Source organism: Somniosus microcephalus, unplaced genomic scaffold (genome assembly GCF_052327205.1).
Source record: "Somniosus microcephalus isolate GS21.2 unplaced genomic scaffold, FLI_Smic_1.0 unresolved_chr7, whole genome shotgun sequence".
Classification (NCBI taxonomy): Eukaryota; Metazoa; Chordata; class Chondrichthyes; order Squaliformes; family Somniosidae; genus Somniosus; species Somniosus microcephalus.
Window position 1 is genome coordinate 45071619 of NW_028225185.1, and position 13194 is coordinate 45084812.

Below are 13194 nucleotides of genomic sequence, written 5' to 3' on the forward strand. Positions count from 1 at the left end.
CTGTCTCTCTCTCCGTCTCTCTCCCCCCTCTCTCTCTCCCTCACTCTCTACCTCTCACTCACTCCCTCTCTCCTCGCTCTGTCTCCCTCGCTCTGTCTCCCTCTCTCTGTGTCCCTTGCTCTGTCTCTCTCTCCCTCTCTCTCTCCCTCTCTCTCACCCGCTCACTCTCTCCCTCTCACTCTCTCCCTCTCACTCTCTCCCTCTCACTCTCTCTCCCTCCCACTCTGACTCTCTCTCTCTCTCTCTCTCTCTTTCCCTCTTTCTCTCCCCGCTCCCTCTCCCTCCCCTCCCTCTCTTCGGGCCCTGGTAGACGAGAGGTTGATAGTCCATCACTCTATAGATTGAACAACCTGAGGTATCTTATTTGAGTGCAGCGAGCAGAGATTGAAAGCACTCGCTAGGCCGTAATTGTCCCTGAACTGAATCACTGCTGTTTTTTTTAAAGCGCTGAAGGTCAGCACAGCAACCGCTGAAGGGGGAAAAATCAGAGGATAATGGATGAGGAATGAGTGCTGGCAGGTTTGCTGCATTTAATTATAGGCCGATTAATGAGCCCAATTAGACAAGGGGGAAGTTCCAGGCACTTGATGCAGTACTGCCCCTCCGACAGTGCGGGGCTCCCTCAGTACTGCCCCTCCGACAGTGTGGCGCTCCCTCAGTACTGCCCCCTCCAGCAGTGCGGCGCTCCCTCAGTACCCGCCCCTCCGACAGTGCGGCACACTCCCTCAGTACCGCCCCTCCGACAGTGCGGCACTCCCTCAGTACTGGCCCTCCGACAGTGCGGGCGCTCCCTCAGTACCGCTCCTCCAACAGTGCGGCACTCCCTCAGTACCGCCCCCTCCGACAGTGCGGCACTCCCTCAGTACCGCCCCTCCGACAGTTGCGGCACTCCCTCAGTACCGCCCCTCCGACAGTGCGGCACTCCCTCAGTACCGCCCCTCCGACAGTGCGGCACTCCCTCAGTACTGGCCCTCCGACAGTGCGGCGCTTCCTCAGTACTGCCCCTCCGACAGTGCGGCACTCCCTCAGTACTAGGCCCTCCGACAGTGCGGCGCTTTCCTCAGTACTGCCCCTCCGATAGTGCGGCGCTTCCTCAGTACTGCCCCTCCGACAGTGCGGCGCTCCCTCAGTACTGCCCCTCCGACAGTGCGGCGCTCCCTCAGTACTGCCCCTCTGGCAGTGCGGGGCTCCCTCAGCACCGCCCCTCCGACAGTGCGGCGCTCCCTCAGTACCGCCCCTCTGGCAGTGCGGGGCTCCCTCAGTACTGCCCCTCCGACAGTGCGGCGCTCCCTCAGTACTGCCCCTCCGACAGTGCGGTGCTCCCTCAGTACTGCCCCTCCGACAGTGCGGTGCTCCTCAGTACTGCCCCTCTGACACACGTGCGGCGCTCCCTCAGTACTGCCCCTCCGACAGTCCGGCGCTCCCTCAATACTGACCCTCCGTCAGTGCGGCGCTCCCTCAGTACTCCCCCTCCGACAGTGCGGCGCTCCCTCATTACTGCCCCTCCGACAGTGCGGCGCTCCCTCAGTACCGCCCATCCGACAGTGCAGCGCTCCCTCATTACTGCCCCTCCGACAGTGAGCTGCTCCCTCCGTACCGCCCCTCCGACAGTGCGCCGCTCCCCTCAGTACTGCCCCTCCAACAGTGCGGCGCTCCCTCAGTACAGCCCCTCCGACAGTGCGGCGCTCCCTCAGTACCGTCCCTCCGACAGTGCGGCGCTCCCTCAGTACTGCCCCTCCGACAGTGCGGCGCTCCCTCAGTACTGCCCCTCCGACAGTGCGGCGCTCCCTCAGTACTGCCCCTCCGACAGTGCGGCGCTCCCTCAGTATTGCCCCTGCAACAGTGCGGCGCTCCCTCAGTACTGGCACCGGGGGAGTGTCGAGCCTGGATTACTGAGCTCGAGTCTCCGGAGGTAGGGGCTCGAACCCACGAGCTTCTGACTCGGAGGCGTGTGGGAGACTCACTGAGACACGGAAGACAATATAAATACACGTTCATCTTTGGCTGTGACGCAAAAGACTTCAACTTGGTGCCAACATCATTAAAGCTTTATTGCTTTTCATAGCCTGTGGGCTGTGTTATTGACAATCAACTGGTTGAGCTGGACGGATGTACTGAACTGATTCAGGCACGTTGCCTAGCCGTGTAAGCAGCAGAATAATACATTGGACGTTTGCACTCCTGACTGAAGAGTGCACCCCCTTACTGATGGGGAGCAATGCTATGGGAGGCCCACTAGCTGAGGTGCCCCATCGCTCGTCTCCCATAATAGGAGACTGGGCCCCCTCGCCCTCGCCCGCTGGTGGCCCGGAGGTTACAGGTGACCTCGGGTGAGACTCCCGCATTCGCACCCTGAGTCCATGGATTTGATAGAATATTTAATTTGTTTTCTTTGTGTTCACTTTCTTCTGTCTCTCTCTCCCCCTCTCCCTCCGCCTCCCACTCCCCCTCCCTCTCCCTCTCCCCCTCCTTCTCCCTCTCCCTCTCCCCCTCCCCCTCCCCCTCCCGCTCCCCTCCCTCTCCCCCTCCCTCTCCCCCTCCCTCTCCCTCTCCCCTCTCCCCCTCCCTCTCCCCCTCCCGCTCCCCCTCCCTCTCCCCCTCCCTCTCCCTCTCCCCCTCCCTCTCCCCGCTCCCTCTCCCTCTCCCTCTCCCCCCTCCCTCTCCCTCTCCCTCTCCCCCTCCCTCTCCCTCCTCCCCGCCCTCCCCCTCCCTCTCCCCCTCCCTCTCCTCTCCCTCTCCCCCTCCCTCTCCCCTCTCCCTCTCCCCCTCCTTCTCCCCTCCTCCCCTTCCCCCTCCCCCTCCCCCCTCCCCGCTCCCCCCTCCCTCTCCCCCCTCCCTCTCCCTCTCCCTCTCCCCCTCCCTCTCCCTCTCCCTCTCCCCCTCCTTCTCCCTCTCCCTCTCCCCCACCCCCCTCCCCCTCCCGCTCCCCCTCCCTCTCCCTCTCCCCCTCCCTCTCCCTCTCCCTCTCCCCCTCCCTCTCCCCCTCCCTCTCCCCTCCCTCTCCCTCTCCCTCTCCCCCTCCCTCTCCCTCTCCCTCTCCCCCTCCCTCTCCCCCCTCCCTCTCCCTCTCCCTCTCCCCTCCCCCTCCCCCTCCCGCTCCCCCTCCCCCTCTCCCCCTCCCTCTCCCCCTCCCGCTCCCCCTCCCCTCTCCCTCTCCCTCTCCCCCTCCCCCTCCCCCTCCCCCTCCCCCTCCCGCTCCCTCTCCCTCTCCCCCTCCCTCCCTCTCCCTCTCCCCCTACCCCCCATCCCTCTCCCCCTCCCCTCCCCCTCCCCCCTCCCCCCTCCCGCTCCCTCTCCCTCACCCCCTCCCTCCCTCTCCCTCTCCCCCTACCCCTCCCGTCCCTCTCCCCCCTCCCCCTCCCCCTCCCTCTCCCACTCCCACCTCCCTCCACCCTCCCCCCTCCCCCTCCCACTCTCTCCCTCTCCCCCTCCCTCTCTAACTCTCCCCTCTCTCCCTCTCCTCCCTCCCTCCCTCTCCCCCTCCCTCTCCCTCTCCCTCTCCCCCTCCCTCTCCCTCTCCCTCTCCCCCTCCCTCTCCCTCTCCCCCTACCCCCCCGTCCCTCTCCCCCTCCCCCTCCCCCCTCCCGCTCCCTCCCCTCTCCCCCTCCCTCTCCCCTCCCTCTCCCTCACCCTCTCCCCCTCCCTCTCCCTCTCCCCTACACCCTCCCGTCCCTCTCCCCTCCCTCTCACTCTCCCCCCTACCCCCCCGTCCCTCTCCCCCTCCCCCTCCCCCTCCCTCTCCCACTCCCACTCCCTCCCTCCCTCCCCCCTCCCCCTCCCACTCTCTCCCTCTCCCCTCCCCCTCCCTCTCTAACTCTCCCTCTCTCCCTCTCCCTCCCACCCTCCCTCTCCCTCCCTCCCTCTCTCCCCCTCCCTCTCTCCCCCTCCCTCCCTCCCTCCCTCTCCCTCTCCCTCTCTCCCCCCCTCCCTCCCTCCCTCTCTCCCCCTCCCTCTCTCCCCCTGCCTCCCTCTCTCCCTTCCCCTCCCTCTCTCCCCCCCCCCTCCCTCTCTCCCCCCTCCCCTCCCTCCCTCTCTCCCCCTCCCTCTCTATCCTCCCTCTCTCCCTCCCTCTCTCTCCCTCCCTCCCTCCCCCTCTCCCCTCCCTCCCTCCCTCTTCCCTTCTCCCCCTCCCTCCCTCCTCTCTCACCCTCCCTACCTCCCTCTCCCCCCTCTCCCTCACCTCACTCTCTCCCTCCCTCTCTCTCTCCCCCTTCCTCCCTCCCTCTCCCCCCCCTCTCCCTCCCTCTCTCCCCCCCTCCCTTTCTCCCTCCCTCTCTCCCCCTCTTCCCCCTCCTTCCCTCCCTCTCTCCCTCTCCCTCCACCTCTCCCCCTCTCTCCCTCTCCCCCTCTCTCCCTCCCTCTTCCCCTCTACTCCCCCTCCCTCCCTCCCCTCTCCCCCTCCCTCCCTCTCTCCCTCCCTCTCTCCCCCCTCCCTCCTCCTCCCTCCCTCTCTCCCCCTCTTCCCCTCCCTCCCTCCATCCCTCCCTATCTCCCTCGCTCCCTCCACCACTCCCCCTCCCTCTCTCTTGCCTCTCTTCCTCTACCCCTCCCTCTCCCCCTCCCTCTCTCCTCCTTTCCTCCTCCCTCTCCCCATTCCCCCTCCCTTCCTCTCCCTCCCTCTCTCCCTCTCTCCCTCACTCCCCTCCCTCCCTCTCTCCCTCCCTCCCTCTCTTCCTCTCTCCCTCCCCCTCTCCCCCCTCTCTCTCTCCCACTCTCCCTCTCTCCCTCCCTCCCCCTCTCACCCTCTCTCCCCCTCTCTCTCTCCCCCTCCCCTCCCTCTCTCCCTCTCTTCCTCTCTCCCTTCCCCCTCTCCCCCTCTCTCTCTCCCACTCTCCCTCTCTCCCTCCCTCCCCCTCTCACCCTGTCTCCCCCTCTCTCTCCCCCTCTCTCTCCCCCTCTCCCTCTCCCCCTCCCCCCCTCTCCCTCCCTCCCTCTCCCCCTCTCTCCCTCACTCTCTCCCCATACAGCGATGGCAGCACCTGACCACGCCTGTAAGGCCTGCCCACCTGGAGTACAGAGCTCCGACTGTCGACTCCAAGAGCCTGTCCACGATGGGTCCCACCTTGGAGGAGAAGGTGGTCATGATCTCTGAGAGCGAGAGGTGAAGGGATCGGTGGTGAGAAAGCCATTGATTTTAAGGCTCAGGCTTCAACACAATTGCAGTCGGCAGTTCAGCCCTTTGGGGGTCGAACGATCCCTTTTAAATGCACTTTATCGTCAGCCTGAGTTGTTTTAATAATCGAGCAATCCAGGTGTTTTCACATCTGCCTCCACTGCAGCGGGGGAGGTGTAATGATCAGTACCTGTCATTCTGGAATGGTACACTAGGTGGTGCTGTATGTATATAAGAGTGGGCTACCCACGATGCACTAGGCTATCCACAAGGCAGCAGTCAAGATGGAGGCCTCTACAGATACTGTACCTAGTCCACATGTGCTCAATAAAGTGTCTAGCAAAAGCTAGCTGTTCTTAATAAAAACGACTAATTATTAATGAACATAACATGGTACCAGGATTGGTAAGATCTGCTGAATATTGTGCAAACGCGACATGGAGAATTTGAAGCCACCAGAGCGTTTGAAACTCACAGGAAATGTCGACTACAATTGGCAGACTTTTAAACAACAATTTGAACTCTACATTGCTGCCATCGGGTACGGTACGAAGCCAGAAGGAAGGAAAATAGCGTTGCTGCTCACGGTTGCAGGCCCACAGGCAATAGAGGTATTTAATACATTTGTATTTAAATCCAGAGGAGAACAGAGAAAAATCAGACGATGTGCTAAAGAAGTTTTGATACACATTGTTCTCACCAAAAAGAATGAAACCTATGAGAGGTACATCTTCTATTCTCGGACACAGCAGCAAAATGAGTCCTTTTGATAGCTTTTTGACTGATCTGAAACTGAAAGCATAGACATGTAATTTCTCTGAGCTGAAAGCATCCATGATTCGTGACCAGATTGTGTTTGGTATTCATGATAAAAAACTCAGGGAACGTCTGTTGAGAGAAACCGAACTAACATTGGAAATTGCTGTGAAAATATGCCAAGCTAGCGAGCTAGCTCAAAAGCATGCCAAGACTTTCAGTGAAATCAATGATGATGCGATTGCAGTAAGTGCTGCTGTCGGTGCTGTGTCCTACAAGGGGAAGAAACATGGGCAGAACAGAAGTGAAAAGCAATCGGAGAAAGGAATTTTTAATTGTAAACGCTGTGGTTACAAACACCAGTTAAAACAATGTCCAGCATTTGGAAAAATGTGCACAAAATGTCATGGAAAGAATCACTTTGCCAAACAATGCTTTTCAAAAGTAAAAACTAAGAAAGGGCAACGAGTTAATGTAATTGAGGACACTGATTTAAGTGAGACATGTTTTGTAGGAATGGTGTCATGTGACAATATCAAAAAGGATACAGAAAATGTGCAGCCCGCAGGAATTAACAATGCTGAACATGAAGTTAATGCAGTAAAAGAGGACAAATGGATGATCCCACTGCAGGTAAATGGAGCATTAGTTACATTGAAACTAGACACTGGGGCAAAAGCAAACTTAATCAGTATGAGGTGACATTAACAATATGAAAGAAAAGCCCAAAATACAGAAAAAGTCAGTACCACTGAAGGACTACAATGGACAGAAAATAGATACCTTAGGTGTATGCAGACTTAAAGTGACAGTCAAAGACAAAGTGCATCATCTCATGTTTTCTGTTGTGGCTGAAGGACTTGATTCACTACTGGGTGACAAAGCTTGTGAGGACTTAGAACTGGTCAAGAGAGTCTACCGTATAAACTGTGCCATAAGCAGACCAGATGACTCGGTGGATTCTGTAGTGAATAATTTCCAGGATGTGTTCAAAGGATTTGGAGTTCTACCATTCACTTACAAGATCCGGCTAAAGGAGGATGCTCAGCCAGTGGTACATGCTCCACGGAGAGTTCCAGCACCCCTGCGTGACCGGCTCAAGAATGAACTGGACAGAATGACCACACTAGGAGTCATCAGGAAAGTCGAAGAGCCAACAGACTGGGTTAACTCCATGGTATGTGTAAAGAGAAAGAACAATGATCTAAGAATATGCATGGATCCAAAGGACTTAAATGCAAACGTAAAACGTGAACACTACCAGATTCCAAGCGAGAAGAAATCACCAGTGAAATGTCAGGTGCCAGATACTTTACAAAGCTCGGTGCCTCACAAGGATTTTGGCAACTAAAACTGGATGAAGAGAGCACCAAATACTGTACCTTCAACACACCATTTGGCAGGTATTGTTTCCTCAGAATGCCTTTCGGGATAATATCTGCATCTGAAATCTTTCATAGAGCGATGGAACACATAATTGAAGGTTTGGAAGGAGTTCGGGTCTATGTTGATGACATCATCATCTGGGGCTCCACACTGAAAGAACACAATGAGAGGACTGACTAAAGTGCTACAGAGAGCATACGCCGGAATGGACTGAAGCTCACAAAGCCAAGTGTCAGTTTGGCGTCCAGGAAGTCACTTTCCTAGGAGATAATCTATCTGGTAAAGGAATAGAGCCAAATATGGAAAAAGTAAACGCCATACTCAAAATGCCCCGACCCACTGACAAAAAAAGGAGTGCTACGCATCATGGGAATGATAAACTTCATTGGAAAGTTCATTCCTAACTTCTCAGCCAAGACAGCCTGTCTGCAAGACCTGCTATGTAAAACAAATGAGTTCGCATGGACAGAAAGACATGAACAAGAGTGGAGAAACCTCAAAACAGTGCTGACAACCACACCTGTACTCACCTTCTTTGACCCAACAAAAAGAATCAAAGTGTCAACAGATGCATCAAAAGATGGCCTAGGTGCGGTCTTACTACAAGCAGAGGGTGAAGATTGGAAGCCTGTTGCCTATGCCTCCAGGTCTATGACTGATACTGAGTGTCGATACGCCCAGATTGAAAAGGAATGTCTAGGCTTGGTAGTTGGATTAGAAAAGTTCCATGGCTACATATATGGACTTCCCACCTTCACAGTTGAGACAGGCCACAGCCCACTGGTTGCCATCATAAAAAGAACTGAATGAGATGTCTCCAAGGATTCAACGACTCATGATGAAGCTGCAAAGATATGACTTTGAACTGATCTACACACCAGGCAAATACATAGTGTTTAGCAGATGCACTATCCCGAGCACCCACAATGAGTCATGTGAGCTCTACTGAAGAAGACGTGGATGTTCATGTGAGTATGGTCACTGCTGTGCTGCCCGTGTCAGACACAAAATCAAAGCAAATAGCAGAAGAAACAGTAAAAGATACAGTATTACAAACAGTAATAGAGAACATTCATCATGGTTGGCCAAAAGGTTCCTGTCCAAAATATTTTCACATAAGGTCAGAATTGAGTGTTGCAAGTGGACTATTACTAAAACAGAACAGAATAGTCATTCCACAAGCTCTACATCAAGACATGCTCAAAAGGATTCATGAGGGACACCTCGGAATTGAAAAATGCAAAAGGAGAGCAAGAGACACTGTTTATTGGCCTGGCATAAATAAGGACATTGAGAACATGATAGCAAATGTGAGACATGTCAGAAACACCAAAACAAATAAGCAAAGGAACCAATGATAGTAGCTGACATACCAACAGCACCATGGCAAAAGGTTGGTATGGACCTTTTTCATTTAAATGGTAAAGACTATCTAATAGTGATTGGACTACTATTCTAACTATCCTGAGATGGTGCTGCTCTCAAGCACCACAGCAAGCAGTGTCATAATGCATGTGAAATCCATCTTCGCCAGATATGGAATTCCCAGGATTGCCGTTAGCGACAATGGTCCGTGCTTCAACAGTTTGCAGCACATTATGACTTTCAACACAACACATCCAGTCCTTTGTATGCTCAGTTGAATGGTAAGGGAGAGAAAGGTGTTCAAGTTCTCAAGCAGCTACTGAAGAAAGCGACAGAAAGCAAGTCTGATCCTTATCTCGCCCTGCTGAGCTACCAAGCCTCACCTTTAGACTCTGGTTCTTCACCTGCTGAACTCCTAATGGGTCTCAGGAGGGAAACCGCCGTTCCCTCCTAAAAAACACAAGAGACTATCGAAGAGCAAAATCGATGACAATGCCGCAACTGAATCTTGTCACTCACCACAAGAACAATCTAACACAAATACACATACAGGCTCTCATGAAAACACATCAGACGTACCTGTGCTGAGTAGATCCACACATGAAGTAAAAAAGCCTGATAGACTTAATCTTTGAGTACAAAGAAAACTACATTGAAAATGTATTGACTGTTGAAGATGTTTATGTTGTTATTGATTGATATTGATTGATACTGATTTTGTTTAAACCTCAAAGAAAGGGGGATGTAATGATCAGTAACCATTCAGTTCTGGAATGGTACACTAGGTGGTGCTGTATGTATATAAGAGTGGGCTACCCACGATGCACTAGGCTATCCACAAGGCAGCAGTCAAGATGGAGGCCTCTACAGATACTGTACCTAGTCCACATGTGCTCAATAAAGTGTCTAGCAAAAGCTAGCTGTTCTTAATAAAAACGACTAATTATTAATGAACATAACATGGTACCAGGATTGGTAAGATCTGCTGAATATTGTGCAATGTGACATGGAGAATTTGAAGCCACCAGAGCGTTTGAAACTCACAGGAAATGTCGACTACAATTGGCAGACGTTTAAACAACAATTTGAACTCTACATTGCTGCCATCGGGTACGGTACGAAGCCAGAAGGAAGGAAAATAGCGTTGCTGCTCATGGTTGCAGGCCCACAGGCAATAGCAGGTATTTAATACATTTGTATTTAATCCAGAGGAGAACAGAGAAAAATCAGACGATGTGCTAAGAAGTTTTGATACACATTGTTCTCCCAAAAAGAATGAAACCTATGAGAGGTACATCTTCTATTCTCGGACACAGCAGCAAAATGAGTCTTTTGATAGCTTTTTGACTGATCTGAAACTGAAAGCATAGACATGTAATTTCTCTGAGCTGAAAGCATCCATGATTCGTGACCAGATTGTGTTTGGTATTCATGATAAAAAACTCAGGGAACGTCTGTTGAGAGAAACCGAACTAACATTGGAAATTGCTGTGAAAATATGCCAAGAGCTAGCGAGCTAGCTCAAAAGCATGCCAAGACTTTCAGTGAAATCAATGATGATGCGATTGCAGTAAGTGCTGCTGTCGGTGCTGTGTCCTACAAGGGGAAGAAACATGGGCAGAACAGAAGTGAAAAGCAATCGGAGGAAGGAATTTTTTAATTGTAAACGCTGTGGTTACAAACACCAGTTTAAAACAATGTCCAGCGTTTGGAAAAATGTGCACAAAATGTCATGGAAAGAATCACTTTGCCAAACAATGCTTTTCAAAAGTAAAAACTAAGAAAGGGCAATGAGTTAATGTAATTGAGGACACTGATTTAAGTGAGACATGTTTTGTAGGAATGGTGTCATGTGACAATATCATAAAGGATACAGAAAATGTGCAGCCCGCAGGAATTAACAATGCTGAACATGAAGTTAATGCAGTAAAAGAGGACAAATGGATGATCCCACTGCAGGTAAATGGAGCATTAGTTACATTGAAACTAGACACTGGGGCAAAAGCAAACTTAATCAGTATGAGTGACATTAACAATATGAAAGAAAAGCCCAAAATACAGAAAAAGTCAGTACCACTGAAGGACTATAATGGACAGAAAATAGATAGCTTAGGTGTATGCAGACTTAAAGTGACAGTCAAAGACAAAGTGCATCATCTCATGTTTTCTGTTGTGGCTGAAGGACTTGATTCACTACTGGGTGACAAAGCTTGTGAGGACTTAGAACTGGTCAAGAGAGTCTACCGTATAAACTGTGCCATAAGCAGACCAGATGACTCGGTGGATTCTGTAGTGAATAATTTCCAGGATGTGTTCAAAGGATTTGGAGTTCTACCATTCACTTACAAGATCCGGCTAAAGGAGGATGCTCAGCCAGTGGTACATGCTCCACGAAGAGTTCCAGCACCCCTGCGTGACCGGCTCAAGAATGAACTGGACAGAATGACCACACTAGGAGTCATCAGGAAAGTCGAAGAGCCAACAGACTGGGTTAACTCCATGGTATGTGTAAAGAAAAAGAACAATGATCTAAGAATATGCATGGATCCAAAGGACTTAAATGCAAACATAAAACGTGAACACTACCAGATTCCCAAGTGAGAAGAAATCACCAGTGAAATGTCAGGTGCCAGATACTTTACAAAGCTCGGTGCCTCACAAGGATTTTGGCAACTAAAACTGGATGAAGAGAGCACCAAATACTGTACCTTCAACACACCATTTGGCAGGTATTGTTTCCTCAGAATGCCTTTCGGGATAATATCTGCATCTGAAATCTTTCATAGAGCGATGGAACACATAATTGAAGGTTTGGAAGGAGTTCGGGTCTATGTTGATGACATCATCATCTGGGGCTCCACACTGAAAGAACACAATGAGAGACTGACTAAAGTGCTACAGAGCATACGCCGGAATGGACTGAAGCTCAACAAAGCCAAGTGTCAGTTTGGCGTCCAAGAAGTCACTTTCCTAGGAGATAATCTATCTGGTAAAGGAATAGAGCCAAATATGGAAAAAGTAAATGCCATACTCAAAATGCCCCGACCCACTGACAAAAAAGGAGTGCTACGCATCATGGGAATGATAAACTTCATTGGAAAGTTCATTCCTAACTTGTCAGCCAAGACAGCCTGTCTGCAAGACCTGCTATGTAAAACAAATGAGTTCGCATGGACAGAAAGACATGAACAAGAGTGGAGAAACCTCAAAACAGTGCTGACAACCACACCTGTACTCACCTTCTTTGACCCAACAAAAAGAATCAAAGTGTCAACGGATGCATCAAAAGATGGCCTAGGTGCGGTCTTACTACAAGCAGAGGGTGAAGATTGGAAGCCTGTTGCCTATGCCTCCAGGTCTATGACTGATACTGAGTGTCGATACGCCCAGATTGAAAAGGAATGTCTAGGCTTGGTAGTTGGATTAGAAAAGTTCCATGGCTACATATATGGACTTCCCACCTTCACAGTTGAGACAAGCCACAGCCCACTGGTTGCCATCATAAAAAAGAACCTGAATGAGATGTCTCCAAGGATTCAACGACTCATGATGAAGCTGCAAAGATATGACTTTGAACTGATCTACACACCAGGCAAATACATAGTGTTAGCAGATGCACTATCCCGAGCACCCACAATGAGTCATGTGAGCTCTACTGAAGAAGACGTGGATGTTCATGTGAGTATGGTCACTGCTGTGCTGCCCGTGTCAGACACAAAATCAAAGCAAATAGCAGAAGAAACAGTAAAAGATACAGTATTACAAACAGTAATAGAGAACATTCATCATGGTTGGCCAAAAGGTTCCTGTCCAAAATGTTTTCACATAAGGTCAGAATTGAGTGTTGCAAGTGGACTATTACTAAAACAGAACAGAATAGTCATTCCACTGGCTCTACGTCAAGACATGCTCAAAAGGATTCATGAGGGACACCTCGGAATTGAAAAATGCAAAAGGAGAGCAAGAGACACTGTTTATTGGCCTGGCATAAATAAGGACATTGAGAACATGATAGGCAAATGTGAGACATGTCAGAAACACCAAAACAAACAAGCAAAGGAACCAATGATAGTAGCTGACATACCAACAGCACCATGGCAAAAGGTTGGTATGGACCTTTTTCATTTAAATGGTAAAGACTATCTAATAGTGATTGACTACTATTCTAACTATCCTGAGATGGCGCTGCTCTCAAGCACCACAGCAAGCAGTGTCATAATGCATGTGAAATCCATCTTCGCCAGATATGGAATTCCCAGGATTGCCGTTAGCGACAATGGTCCGTGCTTCAACAGTTTGCAGCACATTATGACTTTCAACACATCACATCCAGTCCTTTGTATGCTCAGTTGAATGGTAAGGCAGAGAAAGGTGTTCAAGTTCTCAAGCAGCTACTGAAGAAAGCGACAGAAAGCAAGTCTGATCCTTATCTCGCCCTGCTGAGCTACCAAGCCTCACCTTTAGACTCTGGTTCTTCACCTGCTGAACTCCTAATGGGTCTCAGGAGGAACCGCCGTTCCCTCCTAAAAACACAAGAGACTATCGAAGAGCAAATCGATGACAATGCCGCAACT